Source organism: Danio rerio, chromosome 11, assembly GCF_049306965.1.
Source record: "Danio rerio strain Tuebingen ecotype United States chromosome 11, GRCz12tu, whole genome shotgun sequence".
Lineage (NCBI taxonomy): Eukaryota > Metazoa > Chordata > Actinopteri > Cypriniformes > Danionidae > Danio > Danio rerio.
The window spans coordinates 30996381-31018055 of NC_133186.1; the positions used below are offsets into that span (position 1 = coordinate 30996381).

General features: G+C 35.0%; 1 protein-coding gene across 4 annotated transcripts in view; it reads right to left on the bottom strand.

Annotated features, from left to right (window-relative positions):
- igsf21a (immunoglobin superfamily, member 21a) overlaps positions 1 to 21675 on the bottom strand; it is a 425352-nt gene that overhangs the window by 264567 nt on the left and 139110 nt on the right.

The window sequence follows — 21675 nt, forward strand, 5'->3', positions numbered from 1 at the left end:
CAACGGGTGCACTTGTGACTGATGCTAGAAACTGCAGTTTTAGCACCATTTTACCATGCCTGCCTCTTATGCCAGTTAGAATCCCACTTGGAGTGGTGTAAATAGAACCAAAAGGGTGTCGTGACCTGGATAAAGATGATGTTTGGGTTTTGAGTGTACCAGAGGCCAACTAGTAGAAGCTGTGTGAGTAAACCTCACTCCCCTGGCTTCAAGAAGCACAGTAGTGACTGATGTTAGAAGCTGCAATCTTTTGCATCCTAGTTAGCATTCCCACCTGCCATGCTGGAGACGTGGATTCAAATCCTGCTCGAAGCAGTGCTATTAGAACTAAGGCAGTTACACATACACCTTATCCATATGTGCGGATCATTCCTGATCAACTAAAATGCATTGTGGTCCCGGTTTAGAGAGTTAATGAGCATAATTACAAAGTTGATCACATTTCCGACACAATGAAAACACATTTATCAAAATGCTTGGATGTAGACATAAATGACAAATGGAAGAGCTCTCGCCTCTTAAGGATAAAGATGGGAACGTCCTGCTCTAGTGAGCACTTTCTCTGTCTGCCTAGCAGGTGGCCTGGATCCTACTGACTGCACAGTCTATCCATCTAACCAGTCAATACTCCTCTTAACACAGACAGCGAAAGGAGAGGGAGATTCAGAACATCAATGTGAGAAAACTTCGGCTGATTATTTATTTCACTGTAATTATTTTGCGTTTATACCAAATCCTAATATGCCCCTGATGCATTCAATCTCCATTACGGGCGGGTATAATAACTGCAGATGTTTCATGTTCATCTGGAACATTACTTCGCAAGGAGATATCCAATCTTACATGCCAGTGCATGCTGGGAAATTAAGTCCTTCATAGTGGGGGACATATTAAAATAAAACTCTTTAGCGATCTCTGCCAATCAGCTAATTTACCTTAAGCGGCAAAACATTTAACAGAAAATGTATTGCATTTTGATGTGAAATGAGGAACATGGGGTGTTGAAAGCTCTCTAGGGGAGTGATTAAATATTCTAATACACAAATCTTTGTTTATTGCCATATTCAATGGGAAATCCCACAGTTGGCGGGTTTATGTGATTATTTCATTGACTTCCTGTTTTACAGTTAAATATCTTTTGTGTTTACACCCGACCTACAGTGGCCTGTCACATTAGATATTACTCATCATTTCATCAATGCTGTAAAACCATTTTTAGGCCCACTGAATAATTTCCTCAAGATCCCACCGCGCTTTGAGGTCAACACTGCCTCTAAAACCTATTTAATGTTTATAAGTCTCCTGATGAATTATGCATAGCACCCAACAACAATTGTTGTCAAGTGCTCAAGCAAGTATGTGAGCGTGAATCATTATGCCTCAGAATGCTCTAGGAATGAAAGACGGAGTGATTCGCCAGACCAATTCCGTACTTTTCAATAATCTGTCCATCTTGAGGTCTCAATTAGCTCTTGTCAGACAAAACAGCTCAATTGCTCACTGCATCGGCCAAGGCCTTATCACTGTGTCAGACTGACAGAATTGACTTGGCAATTCTGTACATTTATCTCAGCGGAAGACAGAGCAGCTCACTCTAAGCCTCGAGGGAAATAAGGGAGCAAGGATAGGAACAAATTCCAGCAGATCCGCGACCTCACTTAGTTTCAAAATTCCCAAACTGTGATGGAGCCTGAACCCTAAGAAATCACTTTCTTCCAAACTTTGACTTCTAGAAATTGAGTCGGTTCCTGGGTCCTAAAGCAAGAAGCACTGAGCAGTGTTGTGTTACTGAGGACATGTACCACTTTCCAAATAGAAGCAATCAAAATGGCACTTTCAACTATAATGAAGGTTTCTCCAAACCGAAGTATTCAAAACTTACTAACTAATTTTAGAATAAGGTGCTAATTTCAGAATAAGTTTCAAAACAATTGATTTTTGGCTTGATGGTGTTGTTATAACACTGCAGGAGTGTTGGACTTTGAATCGAAAATTTTGGCATTTGCAGAATTTAGTTGAAGAATACATTTCAATATAATGATTACCAAATATATTATGCTAAATTAATATATACTAATGATGAACGCATGCACATTTAGGTCTAGACACAAATGAATCTTTTGGACTCAATAAATGTGCATATGATGGCTGAAATTGTTAAGAGTCTACTAGTGATGCACGATTAATCAAAAAAAGATCGCAATCTCGAATCGACCCTACACACGATCTTAATTCAGCTTTTCTACGATTCAGCCTATTATATTTTCAAGGTCAGGAGAGAAGTTTCAAGGCAGTAATGCTCACATTGTTTTATATATATTGCTCAGCAACATTGACACCTCCAAATGGTGTTAAAAGTGTCACATACTGAAGATATTTGGTCAACTATTTTACAAAAGATCCATACATCATCTGTCTGTACTCGTCATGGGATTCTACAATGCAAAGTAGTCCACAGAGTTCACTGGTCTAAGTGTAATCTGGCTCACATGTCCATGCTATTGATCCAAACTGTGACAACCTGCAAATCTAGTTCACATGTTCTGGACCTGTCCTGCTTTGTTTCCTTTTTGGGAGACTGTTTTCAATTCATTTTCAGAAATTATATCTGTTATAATTGATACTTCTCCGGTAATTGACCTGTTTGGAGTTCTACCCCATGACTTTGAGTAACCATTATATTTTTCTGAATTATTAGCTAGGTGATGTAATTTGTTGCAGTGGAAGTCTTCTCAACCCCCCTCCCATACATGTTGCCGGTTTTTTTTTTTTTTTTTTTTTTTTAGAAAAAATATATACATATAGTCTTCGAGGTTCAGTGATCAAGTTTCTAACATTTTAGTTTGTTCCTTCCAAATGAAATCAAGTGCTGATGTAGCACTAGCGTACAACTTTTCTTGACATAAAACCAGAAGTTTGAAAAAACCCACATTTTTATCCAATATTCAAGTTCAAGTCCAATGACATTAAACTAACTCCCCTTTATGGTTGCTTTGTTGACAGATACACAATATCGATATTATCATTGATATGGTGGTCAAACGGTCTGAGAATCAAGCAGTCTGCGAGAGGATAACTATGCCAATCAGGTTCTGTTCTTCTATTAGTTTTTGTCATCATGGAAGAAGTCTCTGCAGGACCGTGCCTAGTAATTTCTGACACTGGCAGAATTTCATTAAAGATGAAATATGATCGCAATGGTCATTAATCATCTGTCTAAGATAAGAGAAATCTTGTCTCAAACCCCCAAATCATGGCCAAAATTGTGCAGAGTCACCCTGATTTTGATCAGTCTTCTGTCGGAAAGAGTCAATCTGAAATGACAGGTTCCTACCGTAAAATGGCCTGCCAATGCAACATGTGGAGCATTGTCTCTGAGATCGAGCTGCACCTCCATGTGCTTGTTAAAGAATCTTAATTTAATCATCACGCTCGAGGGATCTTTACGCTGGAGGAGATTTGAATGGATAAGCCTCGAGAGCTACAGGTCATTAAAAGGAGCTGAAGCTCTCAAATAAAATCCCTTCCACTTAGCACCCATATATCCATAAAGAGCTTTGAGAGTCTGGAGAAACTGGTGCAGGCAGCATGTTCATATGTGGTATTTTTATTTAAATGTCAAATCATTAAGTAGAGTTAAACATAAGATGCTTAAGGAGCTAGAAAATCATCACTTGGAAAAAAAAAAAAAATAGTCGAGACATGTTGATCTACTGTAGGTGAAGAGATGATAGAATAGATAAAAATGAGTATGGATGGTTTGGATTGGATGTAGGGTGAACAGATTTCTCATTTGGAGATTTGGAATGAACAGTATATGCTGCTCAGTATATGAGACATACAGTTTACAAGATGTTTTATTGACTATGTTCTGTAGTTTATTCATTCTGCAGCTGACTATCTCAGACTAGGGCTGCACAATACAGTATATAGTTTCAGCATCGATATCGCAATGTGCGAATCTGCAATAGTCACTTCGCAGGATGACAAGCAATTTCAAGTCAATAGCCAGCACTTTTGAGTATACAACAAACTAACTTTAAATAGTAACAGTTCTTGACCGCAGGGAGCTACTGTATAAACATAAACTAGGTATCATTGGAATGAAGACACTTTGAGCTTTGTCCATTGTCTATCAAGAAAGAGTCATGCAAAAAAAAAAAAAAATTAAATAAATATATATATATATATATATATGAAAAGTTATACATTATGAAGTAATGAGAAATTAATACTGTACTGTATTTAACATTTGTTTTTTTATATACAAACAAACAAAAGAAAACATTATTGTAATAACCTAGGAATAAATATACATTGAAAGCCAAAATATATATATATATATATATATATATATATATATATATATATATATATATGTATGTATATATATATATATATATTTTTTTTTTTTTTTATGAAGATAGCGTGCAAAATGAGATTTCTGTAAAAAGTTTTCTGAGATTACATCGCTGTCATACTTTTTTCTCACAGCTTCCTCACCTCCCTAAACTAAAACATTAACAGTGGCTGAATAATTTGGTCTAAATTCACAGTTCATGTATCTTTGGAAAGAAGACACTTTGGGCTTTAATATCCATCATCTAGAATTTATAATGTTTAAAAAAAAACAGGTTATAGATGCTTAAGTAATGTAAATAAATTGCACTGCACTAAGCATTTTATTATTTCAAAACAAATATACAAAATTAGTCCCGGATGAGTAATAGGTCAGAAGCCACACATCTCCTGAGTATAGGTTTTGAATTTGATGGCCTGTTTTATTTAATAAATTGCAAAAAATTGAATTTAAAATAAGTTTCATATGAGGTGTCCACATATTATTAAAAACAATAAGTTTGCCTTTTAACATCAACTATTTTCATAGCTAAACAGAAGGACATATAAAGTTTATTTTTAATAGCTTTAATTGTTTCATTACAAAAAGTACAATGGTGCTACATGTCGGCACAATGTCCATGAGGCTACTGGCGCTGTAAGTGATTGGGCTATTTTTACACAACAGAAGAATACTACTAGAACTCAGTAATTAAGAATTTTAAGGAAACCAAAGTATAAGCCAACACATTATGGTGTTATTCAGAACATGTCAGAACACTGAAAATATAGCTGAAATACTTGGCTGTCCTGGTAAAATGGGTTTGGTCTCTTTTGGCCACCCTAATTGGACGGAAATATAAACTAAGCTGGTTAAACTTTATTTTGATGGTCAGTTTGTTCAATTTAAGTTACATTGCATCTACATGCCATCTAATTCTCATTAGATTATATACAGACTCTTACCAGACCTCTTAGTTAGGGTTAGTGTAAGTTGACATGTGCTTGCAAAGATACTAATAGTAAGCTACAGTAAATGTCTCTTTAAGGAGCAGTATCAACAAATATTAAGCACAGTCTACTAATACTTTATTGGACAATCAAAATTAAGTGTTACCACTAAGCCTTTACTGTTACAATAATTTCAATAGTTGAATGTAGATTTGCTGAATAAAATTGCCTTTTGTTAATCTTACAAACCTCAAATATTAAACAGTAGCCCTTTACACACACATGTTTAACTTTAAACTTTTCCAAAACACTAAATGATGCTTGTCTCTGCTACTCTAGTAAAACGTACTTAACTCCTGCCAGCACTTAATAGCATCCTTATAGGGTCAATGCTTAAACAATAGTGTCTAAAGAATAAATTACAAGTTGTAAAATGGAGCCAGTGCTGTACAAAGCAGGTTGATGTAACACACTTCTTTTGTCCGATCTTTTTTTTTTCTCTGGCATTGTTAATCGTTCCGCTTTTGAAATTCAAATGAGACACAGTTTCCCACCCGATCACGATTACGGTAGCCGCCTCCTTAGCGAGAGCTTGTATATGCTTTTGTGTTTGCATGCTAATTTTTGGGCTGAAAAATGGCTATGAGCAGGATGGTGTGATATTGCGTGACTTACTGATATGGAAAGTGCCATGAGCAGGGATTTTAAAATAGCTTATTACATGGACTTGTGCACTTGGGTCTGAGCAGTACATATTTCAAACACTCCCCCTCCCACCCACCCCACCAATTGAAGTCCAACAGGGAACTGAATACAGATTTCATAAGCATTTATAAGAAATGACAGCCGACAAACACAATCTTTTAATAGGGCAAACCACCACAGTGGGAAGCACAGCATTTGGACAGATTCACTGATTCTCCAATATCTTCACCCATGGGCAAACGGTCAGGCTCAGCTAAGCCACAAAGTCTCCGCTAGAGCAAGCTTAAGGAAAGACCATGGCTGGATTACTCAATTACACGGAGCGATGATGTGGGAGTTGGCCTAGAAGTTAATTTTGGTATTGACGTAACTGTTAACCACACAAGCAGTTCAATTTCTACTTCGTTACATCATGCACGTCAACTGTAATTGCATCAACCTCATAACACCTTCCAGCAGAATGGTCATCCTTTTTGTGTATATGTGTGTCTTGGCAGTCTACTACTGAATTCCCAATCTTTTTCCCCTAAAACTTCTTCAGGACATTTGAAATTGCATTATGATGGGAAACTGCAATATTGGAAGAGAGACTTGTGGTGGCTCTGTGTGTCCATTTTCTTTCAGTTTCTGCTAATATGACAGTTTACAAGCCAATGACTTTATTGTGCTCATGCTATAATCCTTGATCAAACTGAAAGACTCATCGGTTGCCTAGCAACATAAAAAAGGCAGTGCAGTGTGCCAAATCCTGTTCTGGGGTGTGTTTCCCAAACAACGCCATAACTCTAAACTGTAATAGTATGATGCATCGTTTGAGAAACGAACAATGTAGTTATGAGTGTTTCCCCCAGCCTGATCTCACGAGAAAACTTAAGTATTTTACGGTTTTCCAGTTTAGTGGCTAATTCGTATGAATTCGTACGAGTTCAGTCGTACGAAATGGTACGATTTTAATCAGGAGGCGTGGCACCTGACCCCACCCCTAACCCCAACCGTCATTGGGGGATAAGCAAATCGTACTAAATTGTACGAATTAGATTGCACGAATTCATACGAATTAGCCACTAAATGAAAAACTTACGAATTGCCGTGAGATTGTGTTGGTTTCCCCATAACCGTAGTTTATCTATTGCAGATTTATCAATTGAACCACGTTATTTATAACTAGGTCCACACGGAATCTGCTCACGCAGAAATTTGCAGATTTCCAAAATCATTCCACATAAATCGGGAGATTGGATTTGGGAAAGGGCAAATCAACAAACTATGTTTGTAAAGACAGAACTTGCGACCTTAGGTGGTTAACGATGATTTTAGGAAACACACCCCTGTGTGATTGGGACCAAAGACAGCATTTACTACATCACAACGAAGTAGAATACTTCACTCTTGTGCCAAAAATTCAGCATCACAGACCAAACTAGTTTCTGTAATTAAAATCCAATGAACTAAAACATTTAAAAACAAACAAATAATAATTTTTCAAGACAATTTTTATTTTCTCTTTTTGAGAGTTCACACTTTGAATATTGCTTGATAATAATAGCAGGTTTGGCATGCTGTCCCAGGATAGGACCCTGAGCTTGGAGATAATTGAGCCCAGGGCAACTGTCTGGTCAATGAGCATGTAAGGGGGTACAAGATCAGGTAGCTCTCGAGGGCTCCCCCTGGTAAAGGAGGAAAAAGGAGGAGATGGGGTGGGTGGGCGAAAAACGAAGATAAGTGAGTAGTTTTAGACAGGCTATCATAGTGAGTTTGGATTAATGATTGGCTTACTAATGATTACAGATGAGAGGCCAACTGCTTCTTTCGAAATTAGTTTGTGAAACTTAATTTATTTTTTCCATGTTATAAAATCCCCTCAATATGACTCATCTCCATATTTGTTGAGCATTCACATTATCATACTGTTTACAGTCGAATAAAGGACATGTTTAAGTCTGCACTGGAGTTCTGTGAGCTAAATCTAAATGATTTAAAACCAAACTATTCTTGGCACATACCTCAGTCTAAATCCCTCTCAAGCCTGTCTTCATATCACCAAGGAGGGCGCATTCACACCTGCTCTGGACTGCTGGGAAATCAGCTCAATCCGGGTGAACCTCTGACGGATGACACATTGTGTATCCCGTCACACCTGGGTCTCCCCAATGCTCAATCCTTCTGATGTCAACAAACTGTAAGCATCCTGTCCTAACCAGCATAAACTCACATCAAATAACCGTCTGCTGCCAATCCAACAATACGCTCCCATGGGCAGGAGTATTCAGTCTGGCAATGTGAAGTTGAGGGACGGATACGACAATCAGGAAGTAAATAGAAAAAGAAAGGTAAAATCAAATAAGCTTGACATGATTTACGCATCAAGAGTATAAACTGAGTGTGTAAACATTTAAGCATTTTATCTACTTATATTCATTTAAAATGCTTATTTGATTATATAGCAGAGTTTGACATGTATAGGAATGTATTTATAGATGTATTTACAGTTTGTTGATTAAGAATTGAGGTGTGGAATATTTATTGTAGCTGTTTTACTGATATATAAGCCGACACTGAGTATGTCACACACTCAAATAATAAAAACACACCTTAAAGCTGATTGTATTGCAGTGAAAATTCTAATCCTTTTCCAAGTTATGGAAGCAAAAAATATTCATGTTCTGTATGTTAATTTTTTATATGATACAATATAGTTAAGTGATATCAGACAAGAATGAATGCTGCTTTCTAACAAATTAGCATGTGTATGTGATCACAAATGGGGTATAGCTTTAATACAACAATTAAACAAGAGGTTAATAATGGCAGAGTTACATCGAGGGCTAAATATTGCACTTTTTTTTATTTATCACCTTTAAAAAATAGTACCAAACAAAGCCATTTGCGCATCTCAGAGAACACTGCAGTGTTTCTTACCTAAATGATTCAGCTTAATCTGAATTCAACCAATGATTTCTTCAAAAAGCCAATCACTTGCTTACTTTCTAAATGAATCCGATATTTTGAATGAATGGCTTGAATAATTTGAATTGATGTACTCAGTTTTAGAGTATACCGTATTTATCCGTGATAGGCCTAAACAAATTACATACTGTACATCTAACCTAAAGTACATTAGCATTTAGGGAACACATGCTAAATTCTACTGCCAAACATGTGCTGCAAGCAACAAAACTCTACTGTGATCTCTACTGTGATGCTGCATGGAGGGCGACAAAGCATCAGCATCTTCCGGTAGAACGCTTAGAACTTTTGTTTACAGCCTTTATAACTGGTATATCTTGATCAGAAAATGCTAGTCAATATCATTTTGAGAGGCTTACGGGGTGTTTTGTGATGCACAACTTAGATTTTGTGCTGTGTTAAAGCCGTTATACTTCTGTCAGATGCATTTTAAGCATGAGAGTCTGCCGTGAGATAAGATACTGAAATATAGCGTCAGTTTTCCCGACACACACACACACACACACACACACACACACACACACACACACACACACACGCAATACATTACTGCATTAAAAAGCAAACCATATTACTGGCATGACACTTAACAGGTATGGAATGTTAAGTCATGCTATTTCCAAAAAATAAAAGTACATCCCTGATACTTTGCTGACTAATTTAAACGTTGAGAGCAGTTCATGATTAATTAGTTTCTATTGTGTAGTATTTAACACAGTATTTGTTTTTCTGTGAGACAGAAACAATTTTGGTAAATTAAATTTGTTTAAGCTGTTTTTTACGTAATTGATAAGAGAAATTTAAATGGCACAATATGCTTTTTGACGGTAACTTGCAGATGTTTTTAATTTCTATTAGACAACATTTTTTAAAGAACCAGTCCAGGAGGTGGCGCTAATCAACAGCAGTATTAGTGCAATGTAAAATAGTACAGTAAAATAGTAAAACAGTAAAATAGATTAAAACTATTGTTTCAAAGCTGTCCAAATTGGATTGATTATAAGCATCAAACTGCCGACCGGACATTCGAAGCATCCTCCTACGCATACACACAAAACATAATGGGTAATTTTGCGTTTTTTGCAAAAGATCAATATTTTCAAGAACATCTTATCTCATAAAAGGATGCACAAGAGTGGGGATGACAGTGTACTGCTACTGGCAACTCGTTAGCACCTGATGCTAATAACACCTGTCATCACCACCCATAAACCCAGCATTAATGACTCTCCTTCGTGAAGGTCCAGTCATCCCTGGTGAATGAACAAGGTGTCCTTGAGGTTTAAGCAAAAACAGTGACAACGTCCCTGAGTCTCTGGACACACCGTTGTCCTGTACAGACCAACCTTGGTGCAATAAAGACACAATGCCTCCTGTTTTCTACAGCCACAATAATTTATATATTTTTATATTTATTTTCTAATTTTCCCTTTTTTTAAGTTAGACACTGGAGGCTTAAAACATTTTTTTCATGCACTAATCAATTGTAAGATTGTGTGCTCTTTGGCTTTTCATATTTTTTTTTTTTTTCAGTCTAATGGAAAGAAAACGTTTAAAGTAGACTTTTGAGAGCTTCTTTTGTCTGTAGATTTCAATTTCAATGCGTATTTTTAAAGGCTGTACTCTCAAAATGAGGTTTTTGTCCTGTACTGAGCCATAAATCTCCACTTCAGCAGCACTTACATACACCAAACGTCCTATTTTTATTTATATCTGTATTCTGAACGCTTTTATAGAAGCGTGGTTATATATTATTATTTATTCTACAAAAATAAAATGTTTTAAAATATTTCTGCATGAAAAAACAAGATTCCCTAAATCCCATCTGAGCAAAAAAAATATTTGAAACTAGTTTGTGATTGAAAAAAAGACAAGAAAAAATACAGTAATTTGCGTACACATTAGTGCATATTTAATGAAAGAATGCCTGATATGCATATTTAAACATAACATTTTCGAAAACTTGTACTTCATTAAATCTTTGCAATTCTCAATGTAACGATTAACTCGGGAGGTATGCAGAGAAGCATTAGTTTTCTACAAGTACTTTTCACATGCAGTGTCTTGCTTTAGTCTTTCATCATCGACAGAAAAGTGTCCACCTCTTTAAAATTTGTTTAAAAACTAGTTTTGGCTGATCAGCTACAGAATCTTTTAGAGGATTTCTAATGCCAGTCCCAGTGGTCTCACATAGTCAGATTTTGATTGGCAATGAGTCACTTCACAGCTTATTCTGCCCAAGAACAGCCCACTTAGACAGGAAGAGACCATCTGAACAACATTTATAGTGGCCAACCACATTTCAGTTTGTGTTTTTGTGCTATTTAGGATTTTACTTCCTGGCTGACATTCCACTGCTGCACCCTATTTAAATCTGGTTTATTATTTTAATAATAAAAAAAAACAAACACATTGAAAATGTAATTTGCATTTATATAATAGCTTGCATAACTCTTTTATCACAATAACTTTACCTTTTTATGTACAGATTTTTTGCATGTTCTTGTATGTTGGTCTGGGGAAATGATTTTATGTAGTGAAGTGATTTGATCATTTAATAATTCATAAAAGAATATTCATTGTAAGATAAGGTTACTAACAACTTTTGTTTTAGAATTGTTAATAAGTTTTTTATACATTTTACATTACTTAACTTTTTTTATTACTTCACTGTAAAACCCCAAAAAAGTCTCAAACAATTTAGGTAAACCAATTGCAACAAACCATTTAAGTTCAAAAAACAATCCCAGTGAGTACTTTGAACTTAATCCATTTGAGTACATGAAGCAATTTGAACACAGAAACCCCAATAAATGAAGATAACTCAAGCCAACAGAGTACTGTAAAACCCAATAAGTTAAGGCAACTCAAACTCTTCGAGGAAACCAATTGCTTCAACCCATTCCAGTTAAGAAACTAATCTATATGAGTCCTGTGAACTTACTCAGTTTAAGTTAATAGTATAAACTATTCTACTATGAGTTGAGATTTAGGTTAATTTTTAGTATTAATCAAGCAATTAAATTTCTTACTGAGTAACCAAGTACATAAAGTACTGACAAAGTCATTAGAAAAGTCATTTAAATACTATTATAATTAGTAACTATATTCATTTATTACTTTTTTTTACCCAACACTTCATAAAAGCACACATATGACACATCACTATTTGGCTAATACTATGGTACCATATCCCTTTTACAAACTCATACAAACTTGCATACAACAAGGTGTTCCACAGTGTCCCTGGATCTGGGCCTTTATGAAGCCATCAAAACTGATTAGTCCATGTGAAGCTTTGAAGGCTTTCTCATATCTAACACAATCTGACTCCTACACCCGCCGAGCTCTAACTGAGCTTAAATCCACAGAACAGGCTTACAGTACATTTTCTTACTGTGGATCACTGTATTGATCCTCACCCATGGCATAAGCCTTCGCCCAGAGGAAGTCAGACAGACCCGTTTATAGCCTGCATACGCTCTCCATCTGCTCCCCATGTACCGCAGCCTCTGCCAGGCCGGATATTACTGCTAAATGTCAGCGAGACACCTTAACATTTATTAATGCAGTTCCTGGGACGTCACTGTTAAAATGCTGCCTTAAGTGTCTGGAGAGATGGAGCACGAGGCTGACACGAAGCTGCTGCAATGTCTCATGAAAAACACATCAGCAACTACTGAGTTACACATGGATGAGGAAGAGAAAAAATGCAGCACTGCTAGGAAAAGGAAGGGATTTGAAGAGACAGCTTGTTGTATAAGATGTAAATTATTGGATAGCTATTCATTTCATTCCTTAATTTTCTTTTCGGCTTAGTCCCTTTATTAATTCGGGGTCACCACAGCGGAGTGAACCGCCATGGATAGTTATTTAAATAAATATAAGCAATTTAGTATTTTAGAATTTGTCCTTCAAAGATTTTAAAATTCATTCAGAAATAGAAACAAAGAGACTTTTCATTAAAGAGTTTCATTAGATTTTAAAATGTTTTTCATTCATTCATGCATTTTCTTTTTGGCTTAGTCTTTTTATTAATCAGAGGTCGCCACAGCCAACTTATCCAGCATACAGTATGTTTTAGGCAGTGGATGCCCTTCCATCTGCAACCCATCACTGGGAGACACCCATACACTCTCATTTATGTACATACAGTACGGCCAATTTAGCTATAGTGCATGTGTTTGGACTTGTGGGGGAAACTGGAGCACCTGGAAGAAACCCACACGAACACGGGGAGAACAAGGCTGATCCCAGGCCACTGCGCCCCCGCACTGTCTAAAATGTTTTTTGTTGACAATAATTTAATAAAAGATTTAATCTTCATCCTGCTATATTTGGAGACGTATGCAAGTAATGTACGTATGAAATCGATTTTTTTTTTTATTTCAATACATTAATAGAGAAGATTTGTAAAACCCTGGCATTTCTGACTTTGCCCCTAAACATCCTAAATTATTATTAAAAAATTTAAAGAATGCTTGTCTTGGAAGAGGTACAAACAAATCATTGTATGCATAGACTGAATTGTTAATATATGCATATTTAATAAAATATTAGAGAAAAAAAGCACCAGATATGAATTTTGCTACCAAAAATATTTAAACTCTAGGCGGCACGGTGGCGCAGTGGGTAGCGATGTCGTCGCAAGAAGGTCGTTGGTTCGAGTCTCCGCTGGGTCATTTCTGTGTGGAGTTTGCATGTTCTCCCCGTGTTTGCGTGGGTTTCCTCAGGAACGGGTTCTCGGATTTTCCCCACAAGTCCAAAGACGTGTAATAGGTGGATTGGGTAAGCTAAATTGTCTGTAGTGTATGGTGTTCGTGAATGAGAGTGTATAAGTGTTTCCTGGTGATGGGTTGCAGCTGGAAGGGCATCCGCTACGTAAAACATATGCTGGATAAGTTGGCGGTTCATTCTGATATGGCGATCTCTGATTAATAGGGACCAAGCCAAAAAGAAAATTAATGGTTGGATATTCAAACTCTTTTAAAAGAGTTAAAGAGATTAAGTAATAAACAATTTTTTGCAGGCAAAATCATATAATAATATATTTATCCTGCTATTTATGCAATTCATACACACACATAAGCATTTTTTTCTTATCAGTATTTATTTTTATAATTTTTTGTGGCCAAAGTGACTGTAACCTCACTATATTACCATTCATCCATCAATTCATTCATTCATTCATTCATTCATTCATTCATTCATTCTCCTTTGGCTTAGTCCCCTTATTTATCAGGGGTTGCCAGAGCGGAATTAACTGCCAAATTATCGAGCATTACACATGAATGAATGTCGTTTTTATAAAAATCAGCTTGTAAATGTGATCAGTAATAGGGTTAATAATAACATCAATAATAATGACTAATCGTACATCAAAGATAAAATATTGCATTATTTTCTTTATCACCTTAAAACATAGTACCAAACAAAGCCTCAGAGAGCACTGCAGTGTTTCTTACCTGAACAATTCTGTTTGCTTTATTGAACACAGCGGATGCCCTGACAGCTGCAACCCAGTACTGGGAAACACTCACACATTATTTTTAGCTTAGTCTCTTTATTAATCAGGGGTCGCTACAGCGGAATAAACCGCCAACTTATCCAGAATATGTTTATATATATATGTATACATATATATATATATATGTATACATATATATATATATATATATATATATATATATATATATATATATATATATACACATCAACCAGCGACCTTCTTGCTGTGAGGCGATCGTGCTACCCACTGCACCACCGTGACGCCCCTATGGCCAAGTTAGTGTATTCAATTCACATGTACCGTATGTCTTTGGACTCTTGGAGAAACCGAAGCACCAGAAACCCACACAAACATGAGGAGAACATGCAATCTCCACGCAGAAATGCCAACTGACCCGACCTTCCTGTTGTGAGGCGACAGTGTTAACCACTGAAGCCCCCTCTATATTACCAACTGTGATTAAAAAAAAAAAAAAAATCTAAAGAGACTTGACTTGAACTATATATAATAACTTGCTGATTACTGAAATCATTCTAAAATGAACTGGAACCACGTTGAGTGTCATTGGGAAAAAATAAATAAGTATATATAAATAAAGATGGTGGAGGCCGGTGAACGTGCAGTAATTGCTCGTATTAACTGGTTTGTAGAAGCAAGCGTGGCCTTCGCAGCATCTTAATCCATCAGTCTCACCATTAAAATAACATCTAATGAGAGTTTGCGAAGCGGCCTTTCTGCCATTAATAACAGTAATCTGCCAAAGGCACAACAAGAAATCTAAACACAACTCAAAAAAAGACCGGCGCCGTGCAATTCTTTGGTATGATTAATGGTAATGGATTTTCCTAGGCATCAATGGCGAAGCAAATGTCTTCAGGAAGAGAGAAATGGCCGACTTTGTTGTCTACAAGCGTTCGTCTCTGCTATATCATAAGTGGGATAAACAGCCCGCTGATTTGTGGTGTCACAGACATTTTTAAGCACTTTCATGGAGAAAATAGGGTGGAACAAAGCGGCCCCATTGGTCCTCGAGGGGTAAAAGGGTGAAATAGATGAAATGTGTGTGTTTATGCTGAGAAAGCATCTCTGGAACAAAGCCTTGAGACACATTAAGCAGCAAGGCCACACGGCCCTTAAAGCTCAGACATGTTGTTCTAGAGGAGATTTAGAGATGCTCTCTGGGCCTCGATGTGTTTTAGAAGCAGGTGCTGCGTGTGTTTTAAATCTCATTCAGGAAACTACGTTCTGTTAAGCCAAGAAACTGTTGAGAGAGAGAGAGAGACAGAGATAAGAGAAAGAAAACAAACTCCAGACTCAAGGAGATTTCATCATCGGTAAGTAAACAGACTGTTCCGCTGAATTTAAATTGGTACTTGAGTGTTAACAATATGTCATTCCAAACAATATATAGTTTTTTTTTTCTTTTTTATATAGATATATTTTAAGAATACAGACTACAATAATATAAATTGTGGTTAATCACCCAAATTACATATAAGTATCATGTAATGACACACTTATAATAGTATGTAGGCTACTATTGTGAAGTTATATTAGAATTAAAAGAAGTTTTCTATTTTATTATATTTGAAAGTGCGTTATTTATACTTATTAGTGACCAATTGTTTGGTTTCAGTAGCTATGTTTCCATTAGGACTGCACGATTCTGGCAAAAATTTGAATCACGATTTTGTTTGCTTAAAATCAAGATCGCAATTTTCTCACGATTCTGTAAATGTAAAATAAAGGTTAATATGATTAGCCTATTATTATTTTTAATTCTTAAGCATATGATAAAACAACAATAATAATACTAGACCTATTTGTAGGTCTACTGTTGCTTAAAATGGTACATTTTGTATAGTCATTTTAGTGGACTTGAACAGACTTTCAATATGTCCTGTTTGTTAATTCACATGCAGTAAAAATAAGACATCAGAATATAACTATTCATAATTTTAAAGTTGATTTATTATGTTTAAGACGTGCTTGTCATCTGTTATTGGCAACATTATTAGACCATTTGTTTTCACTGGTAAAATTAGAATTTTTGTCATTGTCAGACTCCTTCTTGCATTATATTCAACACTATATATAGGCTAGGGTTGTTATACTGATAGTAAACATTTCTTTTCATGCACCTTTTGTGATCGCTATGTAAGAAAAAACATATCAAATGCTTGTCGTAATCATAACTCTAAAATGCCATATGATCATTTAAATGATGTGTGCACAGGTTTCATTTTCATTTCCGAGTATGGCTCATGGCTGCTGTCACCATGAGAAAAAACACATAAATGCAAATCAAACCTCCCACACGGCCCTCAAACGATCGCTCTGTGTAACAAACTGAACGTTATTTACAACTTGCAAAAGTGGATTATCGTATAAAAAAGGACGAGTGAATAAAGCAGCTTTTCTATCCAACAATTCAAAGAGAACAAAATCGTCACTTCCTGATTAACTAGTGTCAAATATCAACAGTAAAAACGAAATTTGCTGCGGTAGGAGAAGCTGCGTGAATCATTTCTTTATTTAATAAATTACTTGCATCTTAGAAGGCAATCCTGACATGCAGTGAATGCGTGGTGGTGTTTGAAGGTGTGAGACACGGAGCACAGACGCTCTTAATTCTAGAATTTGTTTGGTTAAAGTGTTTCCATCTCAGTTTATGCACATCTTATCAAATAAAAAGTTTATCCTACTCAGTTATGTGCATATGTTTTTTTTATGCGCATTTTCAAAATTAACAAAAAATAGGTGAATGGAAACGAAGCTATAGTCACATTATTCATAATGACAGTACTTTTAAAATTGTAATAATATTTAACACTGTTAATGGGTTTTTAATCAAATAAATTTAGTTGAGACACAATGAGGATATGCATATAAAAGTCAAAATTATTAGCCCTCCTCTAAATGTTTGTTTCTTTTTCAAATAATTCCCAAATGATGTTTAACAGAGAAAGTAATTTTTTACAGTATTTTATTTTTATAATATTTTTTTTTCTTCAAGAGAAAGTCTGATTTGTTTTATTTTGGCTAGAATAAAAGCAGTTTTTTTTTTTTTTTTTAACCGGTCATTATTATTTTAACCGGTTATTATTAGTCTTCCTAAGTAATTTTTTTCGATTGTCTTCAGAACAAAATAGTCATTATACAATGGCTAATTATCCTAACTTGCCTAATTCCCCTAGTCAAGACTTTTAATTGCACTTTAATACTGTGTTGTCATAAAACTCTATTGTCATCATGGCAAAGATGAATGCATAATAGTGACCCCATATAAACTGTGTGGTCACCACAATTATACTTGAGCAAAAACACATTATTACTATATTTTATTTTTAAATATTATTGGGATTTAAAAGAAAGTCAAATATCTCAACAACTTAAAAGTTTAGACACAGAAATCAACTTTTAAGTTGTTGCAAAAATCTTTGAGAACATTTCAAATCAAACAAAACAAATTGCATGTTGAATGGCTAAATCTATCCGATCGGAGATTGAGCCATTTTAACGCTGAATGTCCCATTTCAGTTTCCATATCTAATTCAAGAATAGGAGCTAATTCATCTGACTAGGCAATTAAAGCCCTTCAGAAGAGCAGCAGCTGATACTGTAAATATTTCTTGATTGCCTCTTGTTCTGATGCTGTTTTGGCAACTGGAGGTAAGAACTAAAAAAAAACTCCATTCACACACACATGCACACACCCAAGCACACACCTTTTAGAGTATGTGAAAACAACAGGGAAAGAAGATCTTCATTACTTTACGTTCCTTCAGCAAACTTTGCAAAGACAATGGCTGTTTTTTTCCCCTATCAGGCAACAATAGCTGTTTTTTCTGCAGTAATTTCAGCGATTATGCTCAATGCATTCCAGCTTAATGAAGTGATTATAGCCTAATAAACAAAAAAGCCCTTAAATCAAGATTGGTAATGAAGATTAAACTAGCATCAGTGTGATTTTCTAACACTTAAAACCATTTCAATTCAAGAGTATGAACTAATGTGAACTTGGAAAATTGTTATGTATGATTATTACTTAATAATATGACCAATTAATCAAAGCAGTGATTGACATAAATGTACGTATTCCTTAAATGCAAACCTTGTTTGTTAAATATTTCAGCTTTTTCATTATGCTGATTGCATTTAGTGCAATTAACGCAAGACACTGCAGGTGAATTAAATAAAAATAAAAGAAATGTATAAATCATCATAAACACATAATATTTATCACTATTCTTCCCTAGGTGATTGATTATACTAAGAACTGCTTTTTTATATATGTTCTATAATGCTGCCTTAATATGCAAATGAGGCATTATTTAATTACATATGCACACATTTGAATTTCTAACATAACAATCAGAAAAGTCAAGGTTTAAAATGATTTAATGAATGAATTCCTTATTTGTTTTACATATTAGAGTAACAAAAGCGAAAAAAAGAACAGTAAACAGTGTATACAAACAAAAATTGTAATATGCTTATTTAAGCCTGATGTCACCAGAAAACATCACTTTTTTACATTTTGTCAGTTACAATTTTAAAAAGAGGCACCCAACCCTACAACTAACCCAACCGTCATTGGAGCATAAGCAAATCTTCCTAAATTAAATGAATGAGATCGTAAGAATTCATATGAATTAGCCACTAAATCAAAAAGTTACAAATTGCCGTGAGATAATGTTGGTTTGTTTATATACAGCATTTCATTTTCTTTTATTTCCATTTTTTTAAACTCTAATTACTAGGTTATGCAACTCAATTTTGGGTGTAATATGGACTAAACCAACTGATGTGTTATTTATTTTGAAGTTTATTTATAAACTAATTTCGAGAGGATCATGTGCTTATGATTGAACTCTGAAGCTTAAGAACAGCTTTGTATATTGCAGTGAATCAGATGAATACTGACTCACTATAAATAACCAGAGTTTTCCACTCCTGTCTTCTTCGTCTTGAAAAATCCTCCCTTCCATCCCTACTCCTCCTCTTCTCCTATAGGGTGACAGTGGTTACCACTGTTGCTTCACAGCAAAAACGCCACTGGTTCGACACCTCACCACCTTACTGGGCCAGTCGACGTTTCTGTGAGGAGTTTGCAAGTTCTCTCAATAGGTTTTCCCCGGGTTTCCTGATTTCCTCCCACCGTCCAAAGACATGCACTATAAGTAAACTGCCTACTCCAAAATAGCATCTTAAGAAAACTCTTAGCTAGCTACATATCAGCACTTTCACAAGCAGGAGAGTTCTCGAGACCTACCTGAGATCGAACTCTTCTCTTGCCCTTCAAACGGGAAGGAGCCCCAAGCTCAAGGATGTGCTTTATTATCAGTCATCATCTAAGTGTGAACTTAGAAATTAAATTTATAGGATCAAATTTAACCCAATGTTTGGTTTAGTCCGTATTTTAATTTAGGTTTAAATAACCTAGCATTAGAGTGTGTGTATACATGAATTTCTCTGCAAAATCTTCAGAATCCAGATATGAATAAAACTATAATTTGGTGCTGCTGAGTGGAGATTTATTGCTCGGTGTTGACCTTATTCTTCAATGTGGAAATGTGCTTGTTTTTGCGATTCTTTTAGAACTTCTGATTCATTTGACCATGGGAGAAATGACAAGGAATGATAAACAGCAGAAAAGATCAAACAACTTGCTCTACAAATAAGTGTTTGCCTGACATTACAGACAAACTTGAATAATAAATTAAGAAAATATCAGTTTGCAACATCAAGCAGCAAAATGACAGATGTTTTCAACATCTAAAAATTAATGGAAGTGAATGAGACCGTCAGTCTCGAGTCAAAAAGATTCAAACGGCTGTGCCCGCTCGTATGCTAAGAATAAGGTGAATAGGATAAAACAAATAATAATTTAAAATTGATAAAATACTCCTTAAAAATATGAAATGTAACAAAAAATAAATAAATTAAGAGCGATGAAGGAAATGTTTAAAAGCTTATTTAGAATTATTCTGTACATTAGACATAAGATGGACCCAAATTATAAAACTGTCAGTCTCATGAAGTGTTTTTGCCTTCAGTGTCTTGACTTATATTGTTTGCTGTGACATTCTCTTCAAGTAACACTGCCACAAGTTAAACAAACTAAAACAAATCAAGGCTTTATTTGTGAAATGCATCAGGATTTACATGCCCACACAGTCTACATTTATTACTGCACTTCAGATTCTGTTTAACAGCCAATTAGAGAGCCAGAGGAGAAATGCACAATCAGTGCAATCATGCCAAGCATCATTGAGGCAGAGATTGATTCTTTGCCACAATTAACAAACATTTGATAAAAAAAAAACTTCCTTTCTATAACAAACAGTGTGATGCTGACTCCAAATAAGATATTGTGGCCAAGACAATTGCACTTCTTTTAATTTAACTCTTTTTGTGGAATAATGCTGATTACAACAAGCCAAACTAATAAAAAAAGAGGGGAAAAAATACATGGTTGCAGTAAAACACACTTACAGTACGTACAGTTGAAGTCAGAATTGTTCTGCAGACTATCAAAAAAATATATAGCTAAAAAGGGGCTTATAATTTTGAACGGAAAATGGTTTAAAAAAAAATTAAAACTGCTTTTATTCTATCTGAAACAAAACAAAAAAGACTTTCTCCAGTAGAAAAAATATATATTATTGAAAACACAGTGAATATATAATTTGGAAAAATTTTAAGAGAAAAAAAAATCTAAATCAAAGGAGGGCTAATAGTTCTGACTTTAATTGTACATTTTTCAGAGGGCAAAGAAAAAAAAAACTATAAGATAAATAAAATAAAGTAAAACATACAGAAATAAAATAATTTATGAATGAAGAATCATTCTTTTAGGAGAATATTTATTTTGAATATTCATAAACAATAACATATGTTGCTAAATAAATTTAATAGCAAATTAAATAGTAAATAAATAAATATTATAACTTATATGAATGCAAACGTAACTCAATACATTCATTTTGTTGGTACAATTGAATATATTTGTTCATGTATATCATTCATATATGTATCATTTTAATCATGTATTATCATTTTATGCATTTTAATATGCATTCCAATTTATAAAAAAATAAATAAATAAATGCAGCTAAAATAAATAAAAAACGAACAACTATCAAAGTTTTAGAGAATATCAATCTGATGCTGATTGAATATGTCTCAAGCTGAATAAAAAA